The sequence below is a fragment of the Cryptomeria japonica genome, chromosome 9 (genome assembly GCF_030272615.1).
Source record: "Cryptomeria japonica chromosome 9, Sugi_1.0, whole genome shotgun sequence".
Lineage (NCBI taxonomy): Eukaryota > Viridiplantae > Streptophyta > Pinopsida > Cupressales > Cupressaceae > Cryptomeria > Cryptomeria japonica.
In genome coordinates this window covers 585,082,112-585,096,215 of record NC_081413.1, presented here as the reverse complement: position 1 = coordinate 585,096,215, position 14,104 = coordinate 585,082,112, and positions in this window count along the sequence as shown.

Sequence of the window (14,104 nt, the reverse complement as noted above, 5' to 3'; positions counted from 1 at the left end):
TGTCTCTGACTCTTTTCACAATCATGCCCCCTGAGTAATCAGATTATGAGAAATCTCTCCTTTTATTTTCCTCTCTTTTAAGTGACCATATTACAAGGGCTGCATGGTCAATACTATAATTCATTCCCTCTAAAGGCTTGGTCTCGTTCTTTACTGCATCAAAAATTATTGGATTGGCTATATCCCATTCTAGGAGAATTAGCACTCCAGCATCTACAATCATTTTTCTCCCTTCCTCAGGGATAATTGCTTCAAACTCTCTCACCATTTCTTGCTTTATTTCTACTTCAACAACAGATGTATCCTTATGGGGTTGTTCAACTTTCCCCTTTTCACACCTTTCTTTAAACTGCCCTATATGCCTTCGCCAATAAAATTGCAGAAAGGCTCTTGTCTTTACAAAACTGTTATTAGCCAAAAATTCATCACTGGCCTGGTTAATGACAAGATCCAGTTCTCTACCTCCAAATTCATCAACAGTATGGTCCATTTTGGCACCTGCTGGCTCTTCTCGCATCCCTTCTTGCAATTCTCCATATGTACATGCAATCTCCCCTAAGCTTCCTAGTTGCAGTAATTGCTCAACAACTTCCTACTCATCACCTATAAATAATGGGGATTGAGAAGGATAATATAGGGATTCACTTGATTGTGCCTCTTTTTCCAACCTCTACCTTTTTGGGGAAGCTTGTGACTGAAGGGCATCCTCCATTGGCCTCTTTCCCTTTGACGTAGAAGGTTCATCCCTCCTAGGCATTACCACATTATATCTTGATTTCTTATACATTACATACTCTCCAAGGGGAATGACTTTGGCCAAAATGGGCTTAGTGAAGACAAGCTTGGCTTTCTCAGGGTCTGCCTTCATTAAAGCATCCTTCTTCTTATTCAAAGTGCATTGCATCTTCAAAATATCCTATCAAATAATTTATCCTCTCCTCAAATGGGTGAAAGCTTTTCAAAGGATCATAATTCTTGTCAAAATATTGGACAAAATCAAGGGTCTTCTTGTATGCCAACCATTTTTCCTTTTTACTTCCTGCTCATCCAAATTAAATTCATTTCTTATCAGATCTTTAGGGAGGTGAAATTGATGAATTTTGCGACCACACTTGACTTTCTTCCTAAACATACCATTGAAGAAGTCTTCAGGATCAACAAACCTAGCCACTGTCGTTGACAATCTATATGGCTGAAGGAACTTCTCAAAATATAGCCAACCACCTTTGGTGACTACAAATTGATGTGCCATGGTGACTATTGGGGAGATTTTCCCTCTTCCTTTAGTCGTTAGCTCTGCTTCTTGTAGGCCTCCAATTTGGCTCATAATCTCAGCAATACCAATCTTCAAAGGGACTTGGTAGGGGAGCAATTATGGGGTTCCACTAAAACCATAAAATCTGAAAATAGTGGAAATGGGATATAAGAATATGTCACCCCAATTGGGCATAATCTTGATGCTCTCTCCAAACTCCTTAGGTCTGATGAATTCAAGGAGAACCTTTGGGATCCTAGGGTTCTCTTTGTTAGGACCCAGAGGCAACTGAGAGGGGGGTGGTGAATCCGTTGTCTATTAATTTCAACTCAAATATAACTTAACCAAACTTAATGCCGGTAGACAGTTTAACAGTTAATAATAGTACCGGTAAAGTTTAATGCATGAAACATAAATACAAATAACATCCACAACAAATAACATAGATATTTGTACGTGGAAACCCTGTAAGGGGAAAAACCACGGTGGGAAACCTTACCCACAATCAGATGATACTACTGCAGATAGTATGTGTGTATAAATGGGGTCTACACATGCAGAAAGGCCAACTGCCTAGAGCTCACTGCTCAATCACAAAATGGGAGTCACGCTGACTACAATTGGATGGTTAAATCCAATGATAATGTACTTCTCAAAATAGCATCTTCATGTGCTAGATTCATTACTGGTTAAGCTCTTATTGTCTTCTTCATACCTTCTTTGAATCCTCAAATGATGTCTGCGTGTATAGATATGCTTATATTCACATATACCTTATTACAATCCTCTACCACACCTTCCTCTTAATCTCACAAATGAGATCTTACATATATACCAAAACCTAAGACCAAATGTGTAGGTCGACTCACTAAGAATATTACAATTAAATCAATTACAAATGAATCAATATGCGATACATCATGTCAGCTCAATGCATTTACAATAATAACCAATGAATAAAATATCTCCATAACGTGTCGTGCTGATCTAAAATAGATAATGCTTGTCGGTCCATAACCTAGACCTATTTGTCGGTAACAAAAAATATGCAAACTCGATTAGACCAATAACCAAATCACCAAAACCAAGTGTCCAAACAATTTCATCAACATAACCAAGTAATCTCTAGGTGATAACAAATCATCCTCAGTGCCGGTGAACAATATAACCTGTCAGTGAACCAGACACCAGTGACTGTGCATAAGTCAGTGAACATGCCGGTGAACATAACCAAAGATCTCCAAAAGGATAAGTGTTGACATCAATGACAAAACCAATGCAGCACATCCATAATACCAACACTCTTGACACAAAATAATTCTAAGCTTAGATGCAAAGCATCTATCAAATTTTAGATAGCTAGCATCTTCTCTTTCCCAAGATAGATCTGCACTCCATAACTGAACTAACATGTCTTCACCATCCCTTTCTCTTAGTAGGTCCATATCTTTTCCAAAATATTCCACACCTTTAAACAAGAACATATGCATCAACATGGAATACCAGCCAAAAGGTCTGTCCACTTTAGCATTATTTATCCCAATTAAACCCTCATGAATGACATCTACAAGATAAGGTGTAAAATCATATGCTACTGCTAAGGACAGGTTCAAAATTTGTGCCATCATAAGCATATAATGTGTTGGCATGGCATTCTCTACATCTTCTCCGAAAAATTGACATAGAGACCAATATACACTGTTAGCCCTTAAAGTGAAGAAATTCATAGGGAAAGGCTCCATTGTGCTAGGGCTTACCAATGTTAACCCTCTTATCTTTGCAAAAAATTCCTTCAATGGCCCATTCCTAAGATGATCCTTGTAGGCATCATAGACATTTTTGAGCATTTCAAAATCAATGGGTTCTAAATAACTTGAGGCTTCATTAAGCCAAAATACCCTTCTGAGTTCATCATTAGTGATTTCAATTAGGGGGCCCCCATTTACATTCCTCACAGTCCTAGTGAAAGGGTCATAAATTTTTGCAATCTGGGTCAACAAATCAATGTCCATGAAAACTCCAGGGACCACTAGTTTCCCAACATCTAATTCCCATATATTATTTATAGGACCAAGTGTATTCCATTGGCCAAACCCTACCCTGAACATACCTAAATCTATCATGCCTATCTTGGGATCTCTCAGCCAACAACCCTTGTCATATAAACCGTCACCAATCCACAGGCGGGGAGATTTGGGCACAAGTTCCTTTATCTTGGTTGCACAATTTGTGGATTGAACCAATTATTCGAGAAAGTCATCACAAATAGCCCTCTCTTGGTAATCTATCTTTCCCTTAAATTCTCTTCGTGGTGCCATCTTATCAATCTAAAGCTATCATCACTTCAATTATTATTCAAATAACCCCTTCTAAATTTCCACCACCAAACAATGTCACACAAACAGGTATTGCAAAGCACAGTCACAGAAAAACTTACTTGTTGCCTGAGAAATCACAAAAACCACACACCTAGTCATTGCTAATCCTCTTGATAGATTTTTGCAATTTGAATTTCAAAACAATGTCTTATGGAGGCACCTTACCAACAATTGAGCATTAATATCATCAATAGGGCCGCGCACTTCTAACATTAATTCTTTTAAATTTCAAATTTCGGCTCCAACGAACCAAAAGGACTTCTTTTGATTATTTTTCCCTTCAGTCATTGATCCGCAATGAGTAAAGGTCAAGCATCTTCCTATCATGGTCTACCAAGAACCGTTAGATCATGCGGATTCAATGCTGCCTTTAATCACTTTAGCCTTCAAAGTGGGCCCATCATTTCGTCACTGGCCTACTCTTTGTCACTGATCCGCGATGGGTAATGGTCAAGCATCTTCCCTTTGTGGTCTAGCGATAGCTGTTGATTTCCTCTAGACTTTGTCACATTGGTCAGACCCACCATTTAGTTTCTAGTCCGTGAAGAGTAAAGGATGAGCATCTCTTCATAGTAGTCTAACAAGAACCGTTCGATCCTTAAGTGATGGGATTCGCCTTGCTTTCTCACACTTCACCTAGTTGGTGTTGCTCAATTCCACCAACCACTCTAGGTCTAGATTTTCTCCAAGACCTCCAAGTCATTCTCAATCTCTTCTAGGGCTTTCTCTTTTCCAATCTCAAGGTGTTTGTAACAAGTGTTTGACTAGGAACCCTACCATTTCAAAGTGCTTCCCATATGCTCAATCTTGGTAACTTGACAACAACTTGTCAATTTCACCCGCATATTGTTGTGAGTCATTGCAAATGTGTGGAGGTAGAATTTACCATATAATTAATTCCATTTGGGTCCATTTGTGGTTTGCATTCACTATCTTTCTTACCGATTTCACCATTTTGTCTAGAAATAGGGCTACAAGGAATGAGCCCCTATTAGGCCTCTAAAATCCAGTTTTCAAGGGTTTTTGGTTTTACAGTCCAAAAGACCCTGCAAAGAGTTTTACTTTTCTTCAAGCATTCACCTATCCCCAAGAGATTTTGGTGGTTTTGGTTTCCCAACTTGTCGTACAGTGCCCTAACCCAAAAATGAGGGTTTGCTAGGGTTTCTAGGCCTCTTAACCGACAGTGACTGTTCAAGTTTGTGAAATGGGCATCTACAGGTCTTTTCAAGGCTTGTAGTGGAAACTCTATATGGACCTCATGAACCTCTCCAAATGATTTGGGTAAGGTTTTGTGTTCACCTCTGCACTATGCACTCAATTTTCACCTTGTCTTCTCTAGTCGGGTTGCTCCTGGACTCGCCTAGAGCAAGGTGATAACCATATCAATATTCACTTCCAGAACTCCTCCCTTCATATTTACATTGTACCATGGGTTTCCTTCCATGTACCAACAAGTCATGATGGTAGCGCGGAGGGATTCTATGGGGAAACCATTTTACATGAAATTGCTATTTACAAGCCAAAACTGGCTGATTGGAAACAAAACAATGAAAACACTAGAACACCCTATCTACAAAGCATGAAATGAAACAAATAGTACTGGAACAAACTAAAGAACTAAAATCCAAAACTAGATCAATGGATTCAATTCATTAGCATTCACATTTTATGCAAAATAAGCCAAAAACAGTTATAACAGTTCGAAAATGAGCAGTTTAAGATTGTCAATCATACAAAAATAAACTTCCAACCTTGGTAACCATGCAATAGGAGGTTTAAATATTTTTACCCATGTGTGGAGGCATTCTAGGGCATTGTTCTCTCCCTAACTCCACCACTAATCTCCTTTAGGACAAAAGTTGTCATGACAACTTTTACAACTTTCCACATTTTGCTTTTCCAACCTAAACAACCTATTATAAGTCATTAAACAATACTTTTTAAGAAATCCTAAGACCATTCTAAACCTCTTTAATTCTCACACCAAGTTATGCCACTTTTTACCATCAAGAAGGCCATTTCAACTACTCAACTACTACCTATTCATCCAAGTGCAAACCTAGGAAGAAAACTAACTCAAGTAAGCCTACACTTGACTCAAATCAAACATCACACACACACCTTGGACCCTCCTGGAGTCCTTATTAGGAACCTGACTTGGCTAAGGTCAGTACAAGCCAAAATTGTGAAAGGACTATGAGCCTAAGTCCTAGGTGCTCCCGCACCATTAAGGTCCTTTGTTACTTAGCCGTCACCACTAAATCGTTACCGCTAGCTATCTCCATTAACTGTATGGATTAACTGTTTGACCAGCCCCCACCAGTAGTGGCTTGTCACTGGGTTGCGAATAATATTCAACACACAAGTTCCCATTGTGGTGTCATGACAACTGTTAGATCAAAAGATACTTATTCGGCCTTTAAGAACTCGACGCATACATAAAGGAAAATACTTAGGACTTTAGGAAACTATGAAACATTTCAAATTTAATTAAAACCCACCCAAACCTAGAACTCAAAATGGCCCCTTTCGACGACACGGTGATCCTTCCACTTAAGTGAAAAAAGCAATAGGCAAATAGAAGTGATTTGGAAATAGTGCAACACAAAGGTTTTTTTTTTTTCAGATTTTCAAAGGGATGAAATCCAAAATTTGGAAAATTACGGATACCAAGAAAAAATTCCAACAACATCCAAAACATTGATAACACCATGGAGGAATAAAAGGAGGGTGTATCAGAATGACCTACACCAAGGTGATATAAATGTGAAAGTAGAACCTATCCAGGAGGCAAAGTGATTGGTAAGACCTATGCCGACTAAAGGACAGGTGGCGCCAAATAATTGAATTATCAAAAAAGTTATGCCGATTAGCCATTGCAAAATCTGATTGAAAAACCCTAAACCCGCCATTATTAAATGTAGAGAATGGGCATATTGTTGTTCACACAAGGCAAATCATAGGAGGATTTGAGTTGAGTAAATGCTTCTAATCTGTCAAATCCATATATGATGATTCGGTACAATGATTTTGCATAACAATTTGAAGCTAACAGAGAGATTGAAGCAATATTAAACTACAAAAAAGGAAAAACTAACAACTATAGATCAATACTTCATGTGATAGAAAATTTGTATTTGACTACATCAATACTTAACAAACATTGTGTTAAAAAATAAGAAGCATTGGTTCTTTACAAATTTTAATGTCCACCATCCATCATCAGTACATGTAGATGAAAATGACATCTTTAAACATAAAAATATTGGCTACAAAATGATCATCAAAGGTGCTCCATGTACCTACAATGGTGAGCCATTTCTAACATAGTGTCAACTGACACTTTTTCCTATTTACCATAACAAGTTGTTTTATAACATAGTGGGTAAGTGCCTAAAATATTGCTACTGCTAATTTTACAAAATTATTCCTATTGTTTGCAATAGAGTCATAGAAGTGTAGTTTCAAGTGACATGGGCAAAACAGGAAATTGTAGATAAAAAACAAAAGTAATTCCCAATGTATTGGAGTATGACAACCATGTTCTCTCCAATCTCCATTACTTTGACAGTGGCTGGTGCTGAGAGGAAGTTATCATTAGAGTTGAGTAGTCTGTGGAAGGGATCCAGATTCCCATTCCTCACCCCTACCCTAAACACCTCCCATGCCTCCTTGATGAAGTTCTTCCTCCTCTCCCGTGCTGCCCTTTTTTGGGAAATTTCCTCATCTTCACTGTTTGACTCCTCCGATTCAGAGGAGATGTAGTTGGTGTGGTTAAAATAGATGCTGAGGGTGTTAACCCAACAATTAGAATCCAACTCGATAATGGCATTTGCTAGGGCCTATCCATCAAATGGGTAGACAAAGTCATCGATCCTCTGTATGGTCGCTTCCTTTGAATTGAATATGTCAACCATAGGGCAAATGATAGCTTCATAAACAAACCCATCACACCAGTGTCTATTAGCACCCATTATACCATTAGCCACCTGCCATATAGCATTCCAGAGCACATCGTTTGCTTGAAATAGCTGACTGCATTGGGCCTGAATCGATTCCTCTCTACACAGACAACTGAGACCAAAATCATGCACCATTGGTTCAGATCGATACTTCTAGGCTTAAGACTGCAATGTGAACCATTCCTTATATAAAGTTTCAGACTTTCTAGAGAAGCCTAGAGACCAAAACAGGCCTGAATTCCAATCAAGGTTCATCCGAACAACATATCTTTACTATTATGAGAACTTGTCAAGTCCTTGCTCATACGTACTTTATCTAACCGACTTGATACCAATCTGCCAAAGCGCATGAAAAAACACAGAAGTCTCCAGTTTGTCCTTCCACTAGGGTATGGTCTACCTCTAGCTAAAACGAAGCTCCCATGCTTGATCCACATTCACCGACATAAAGGGTGTTCCTTATACTAAAATAGCTTGTTCCACCAAATGGAAGAGATAGGGAAATTAAGACCATGCTAAGGAGATTCATCATACCAAGTGAGGTGTTAGGAAACTATTTACCAGGGTTTCCAAATACTATCAAATGAGTCTATCTCTAAATTGTTGTTTAAATATTCTAACATTTAATTACAATCGTAATGTATAATGTTGAATCTCCAAAGTTCTTGAAATAGGTAAGTTGGACACCCATTGGTGTAGGAGCACCTAGCTTTTAACCATTATATATGCATTTTCCACATTTTGAGGTGATGATCCATATTTTAGATTAGGTGTTTGAATAATGGAATACTCAGAGCTCCACATGTGTGTTTGATAGTCATTTGAAGGATGATTGTCACCTAGGTTGTTACTTTTCTCAAATCTGGCCTATGAGCCCTTGTAAGCCTAAAATGACATAAATTTGCATTATGATCTAAAACAACTTATAAGCCTGATTAGGAATTTATGCATGTCAGTTTAATGTTAGGAAGTCATGCTAGGAGGTTCAGTATAAGTAAAAATGCACCAAAGTCAAAAATGCACATTTGAGCAAAAGTTGTCATTGTTGCTGGACAACTTTTTGCAACTTTTTGAGAAACTTTGCAATTTTTTAGCAAATCGGTGGTTAGGAAATTGATGAAGAGTTTATTATGGCCAAAATGGCATATAAAATGCTCTGAGAATGATTCTACATAGGTTGGAACATTTGTGAGAAAGTTTGAATAGATTTTGAAGACAATTTCCAAATTTTACCTTGTAATTTTGTCATTTTTGTAGCAGTACTCTATACCAAATGGATTGACCTTGCTACTGTTCTTTCATAGTGGTTTAGTGTATGTTATTTTATTGCTCAAGAAGTGTTTGTAATTTCTTTTGGTGCACATTTGAGGTGTGTTTACAAATTTGTATTGCTCTTCACCTGAGCAAAGGTTCACGAGCAGTTTGACTAACACGCGTGTTAGTCACATGTTTTAAACTGTTAATTTTGTGATAAATGGCTGGGATTGACTAACATGTCACTATCATGTTGTATGAAAGGTTTGTTATGGAGCTAGAATAGTTGGGCTGCGTCTATTCTAGCTCCAAAATGGACCTTTCGTACAACGTGTTAGTGACAGGTTAGTCAATCATAGCCGTTTATTGCAAAATCGATGGTGTAAAACGTGCAACTAATACATGTGTTAGTCAATTCACACTGCCGCAACAATCTGTCCATGAATTATAAATTTTGGGTTTAATAATTTTGAGAACATTTGATAAAAATCCTTCATGTCTTATTGTCTCTAAGAAAAATCTGTTTGTTTGTTACCTTTTTCTCCACTTAGCCGAAAGGGTCTTTATGTCGTTGAAAAGGGGCCATTTGAGTTTTAAGTCTAGGTGGGTTTTGTCTTTTAAGTTGGATCGCTTTAATTTTCCTAAGTATAAGTATGGTTTCCTAATGTATGCATCGGGTTCTTAAAAGTCGAGTAGGTCTTTTTTGATCCAATTGCAGTCGTTATACCAAAATGGGAAGTTGCACGTTTAATACCCATCGTGACTCAGTGACAAGTCGTTAGTGGCGGGGTCAGCTAGAGATCCAACGCTGGCAATTAAGCACTGGCGGTTAAGTGATGAAGGGATCTTAAAGTTTGAGCAGTAAAGATTTAATTTGACGGTTGTCACTAGACCGCGAAGAAGAGTTGTGAGTCCTTTTACTCTTTGCGGATCAACAACTAAATGGTGGGCTCGGAAAGTGTGAAGAGGAAAAAGCGCTTTAAACTGTGGTCAGGTCCAAGGAAATTCAATGATGGTTGTGAGACCGCAATGGAAATATGCAAGTCCTTTTGTCCATCATGACTTAGCGACCAACTGGGTCATCGGCGAATGTCATCCCACACTACTCCGATACTCGATGGGCTAGACGGCAAAGACGGTATCATCAACATAACTTACTTTGATGAGGCAATACTGAAAGGTAGAAATACTAAGTCATTGGGATAACTCAAATCATCGGTGAGAGGAGTTTTGGGTTATGCCGATACTTGATGTGGGAGACAAAGCCGAGCACAGAAGAGGAAGATAAGGTTAATGGTTTTTTTCCAACATATATATTGAAATCTTCCAATTTCTTACCGAGCCAGAATAGAAACTCAATTGTGCTACAAGAATTTAATTTAATTTGTAGTCATATATATTGAAATGCTTGAGTTTGATGTTATAGAACAATTTCATGCACATACAATTAAAAACACTTGTTTTTTTACCATATATCATGAAATGTTAACAACAATTTCAAAACAGGGAAGATAAGAGTATCAGTTGGTGTCAACAATTTTTATTTTTGTCCGGTAAAGCTATATTTTATATTAATTCTGAAAATGTTTACATTCTAAAAGATAAACCTCCACAACTAGCTGGCTAGACCATCAAAGCCGATATACATAATGGTTCATACATAACACATTCAAAAACATTTAAAAAATCAAACACAGTCCTTGCTTCAATAAAGGCTGTATGTGCCATCTCGCTACTCTATGTAAACAGTGACCGTGCCCTCTTCCACATCCAGCACTTCCATGTTCCTAACTTGGTTCAGTTTTGTCTCCCTGTTGGAGCCTTCACCGAACTGCATCACATGACCCTTCTTAGTTGTTCCTCTTCCACAAGTTCGACCCCATCGTTTTGTGCGTGTTGGAACCATTCGTTGCACAAGTGCTCTATATTCTGACCAAGGTACCCATTTTGCCATCTCCACACATGCTTCCCAAACATCGACCATCTCAAGGTATTCCAGAATACCATACATTCCAGCCTGTGCTACACATCTTCTGGCCTCTTTAGTGAATGTCGCGCTCTAGAGCAAGAGCGGTCGCAAGGGAGGAGTGAATTCACTCATGTGAATCCATGCTCTGTCCACACTTTCAAAGCCATCCATGTCTCATGCCAAACCTAATAAAGCTTCCATTCCGCCTAGCCATTCCTTCTTCACACACTTGTTCATGATTTCTCTGACTTTAAGAACAGGTCAGAGCTCCAGACACCATGCCATAAATAGAGACACTATGTCTGCATTCGTTCTGTACTTCCATCCATTGTCTACATACTCAAGTCCAAGGATCAACTTCACCGCATAAAGGAATGCAGTGTCTTCATAGATAAATGGGTTCATCAACCTATCATCACTTATTCGTCCCCAAAATGCAACCTGTGTTTTGCTTGTCTCTTAAGAAAAGTTGTCCTCCATATTTGAAATCGAGATACTTGTGATTCCAAAATGGACATGCAAATCTGTCAGACTAACAACGACGTCTATAAATTATTTGAATTTTTATCAACCTATGCCTTAATTTTTTAGTGCTTTCTAATAACTAAGCTCATCTACCACATGTTCCATGTTATTATAGAATCTAATTTTCTGCACAATAGTCTGTGGACATTTTTGTACACTTACACATATCCATATCATTCTATCCTACGAAGACCTTGGATTCATATGATGCACACAGCTAATAAAAATTTTGTTCGACTAATAAGGGGTGTTATGCGCTTTCACACATGACCGCTCCAAAATGGTAGTACACAATGACTAACACGCCTGTTAGTCACACGTTTTACACCATCGAGTTTGCAATCAATGGGCAGCGATTGACTAACACAATGCTAACACGCTGTACAATAGGTGCTCCCGCTTCAAAGCGGAGCTTTCGTACAATGTGTTAGCGATAGGTTAGTCAATCGTAGCCGTTAATTGCAAAATCAACGGTGTAAAACGCTATACTTACCCGCGTGTTAGTAAATCCATACTTCATTTTCGAACCATAATACATGCACGCGTGACTAACACGCGTGTTAGTCAATTCGTATTGACTTTTTGGAGCCAAAATAGACGCGTTCGGCCACAGCTCCAAAACAAACTTTTTTTGTTATTGTAGAATATTTATGTAATAAATAGTAAATTATATTAAAATAAGAAGACCAAAAAACTTGTGTAAAATTATCTACAAATTTATATGGATATTTCTACATATGGATTTGAATCATTTGAAAATAATTTGAATATTAGTGTTTTGCTATATATTTTACGTATATTGTTGTCTTAGAATGAGTGGTATTATATCTACGAGCTTGTCAACCTAATTGGGTATATTTAATTGTTAATCGTGGAAGGACTAGCAAGCGTGTTAGTCAATCCGTATGGTGGAGTCTGCATGGCCGCGGCTATTGCGCGACTAACATGCATGCGGCTATTCTAGTAAATCCTTACTGTGGTTTTGGAGCTAGAATAGATGAGTGTGCAACTCAAGAAGCATAATGAGAAAAGACACCCCCTTATGGATGGAAGAAGTTCCTACTTGATTATGGAAGTAAAAATTACAAATAATGGACAGTTACACTATCGGGATAAGTAACCCCGATAAAAACACGCAACAAATACTAGCTGTTGATTGGCACATCATATACTGATAACAATGCATCGAAATCCAAGGTCGGACCTATCAGCATCACTCTCGTCGATTAAACTATAAAGTCAACGACGGTTATATCAGAGAAGCATATACCGATAAGGCTCATCGGTATAGTGAACATAAGTGGCAAAAGCATAAAATTATCTTGTCGATAACCGATGAGGCTATTGGTAAGACTTATACCAAAAAGCGCAATAGTGAAAATGTTGCCAAATGTGAAGGTTGTAGCAAAAAGAAAGTCCAAATAGCTTCGCCTAGACATGATAGACCAAATAGATGTGGGCAACCTAACACCAATTCTAACCCTAATGCGGTGGACATGTCTATTCTAGGTCCAAAATGGTAGTACAATGAGACTAACACGCATGTTTGTCGCATGTTTTATCACGGCTACTACCACGGCTTTTTGGAGCCAGCAAACACGCGTCCCGCGTGATATCTAACCCTAATGCGAATAATTTCCCACTAAAGAAAAACAAGAATAATTTCCCACTAAAGCAAAACAAGAAAATTTTCCCACTACATATAAAGAAAAACAAGAAAATTTTCCCACTGCATATAAAGAAAAATAAAAAACAAAAAACAAAGAATTGAAACCTAGAATATACAAATAGAAAAAAAATGACTTGTCCACATACCTGACAACCTTAAAAATTGAAGCATCCTTCAACAATGCAGGCTACCCTTTAATTATAACTCATTGCCTCCTTCAAGCCCTTCATTCCCTTCAACAATAGTAGAAGACTTCAACAATGAGGACGCCCAACAATGAGGACACTTGCTTTAATCACGCATTAGTCCCATTAGTTCTCATTTTTTCCACATGAGGCAAAAAATGGCACGAGGTATCCTGAAACGGAGGTACAGGGACATGTAGTACAGTTTACCTAACACGCGTGTTAGTGGCGCATTGTACATCATCAATTTTTCAATGAACGGCTGCGATTGCATTAGTCCCATTAGTCCTCTTTTTTTCCACGAGGCAGAAAATGGCACGAGGTATTTTTGAAAATGGAGGTATAGGGATGCGTAGTATGGTTTGCCTAACATGCGTGTTAGTGGTATGTTGTACATTGTTGATTTTTCAATGAACGATTGCAATTGACTAAGGACTAAGCCACCTGTCACTAACATGTACGAGAGATTTTGTCCATTTTGGAGGGAGCCTACGCATTTTGGAAGCCCGCGCCCTCTTTTTGCCGCTGTTTTGCCGTCCGAACGTGGTCATCTACAGTTGCCGCCAATTGTTTGTTTTCCATGGCTTTTAATGTGTGTGTTATGCACAACACACCGCTGCAAGCCGCGGCCCAGGATCCGTCGTCCTCCGGCATGTCCACGTAGTTTCGTGTGGGCCCCTACGTTTTAAACCGGCAAGTCCAGGACAAGTCCACGTCATTTTCTGTGGGTCTGGCGACTGCGCCAAATTGGCATGGTATACATGTCTCGAACATGTATGTTGATGCATGTCGTTGGTATGACAGGTCACTTTTGGAGCCAAAATAGACGCATCCTTATTTTTGCTCTTAATAGTCATTTCACTGCACAGTTTTTTAGGACATTCAAAGTAAATATACAAAAATTCTA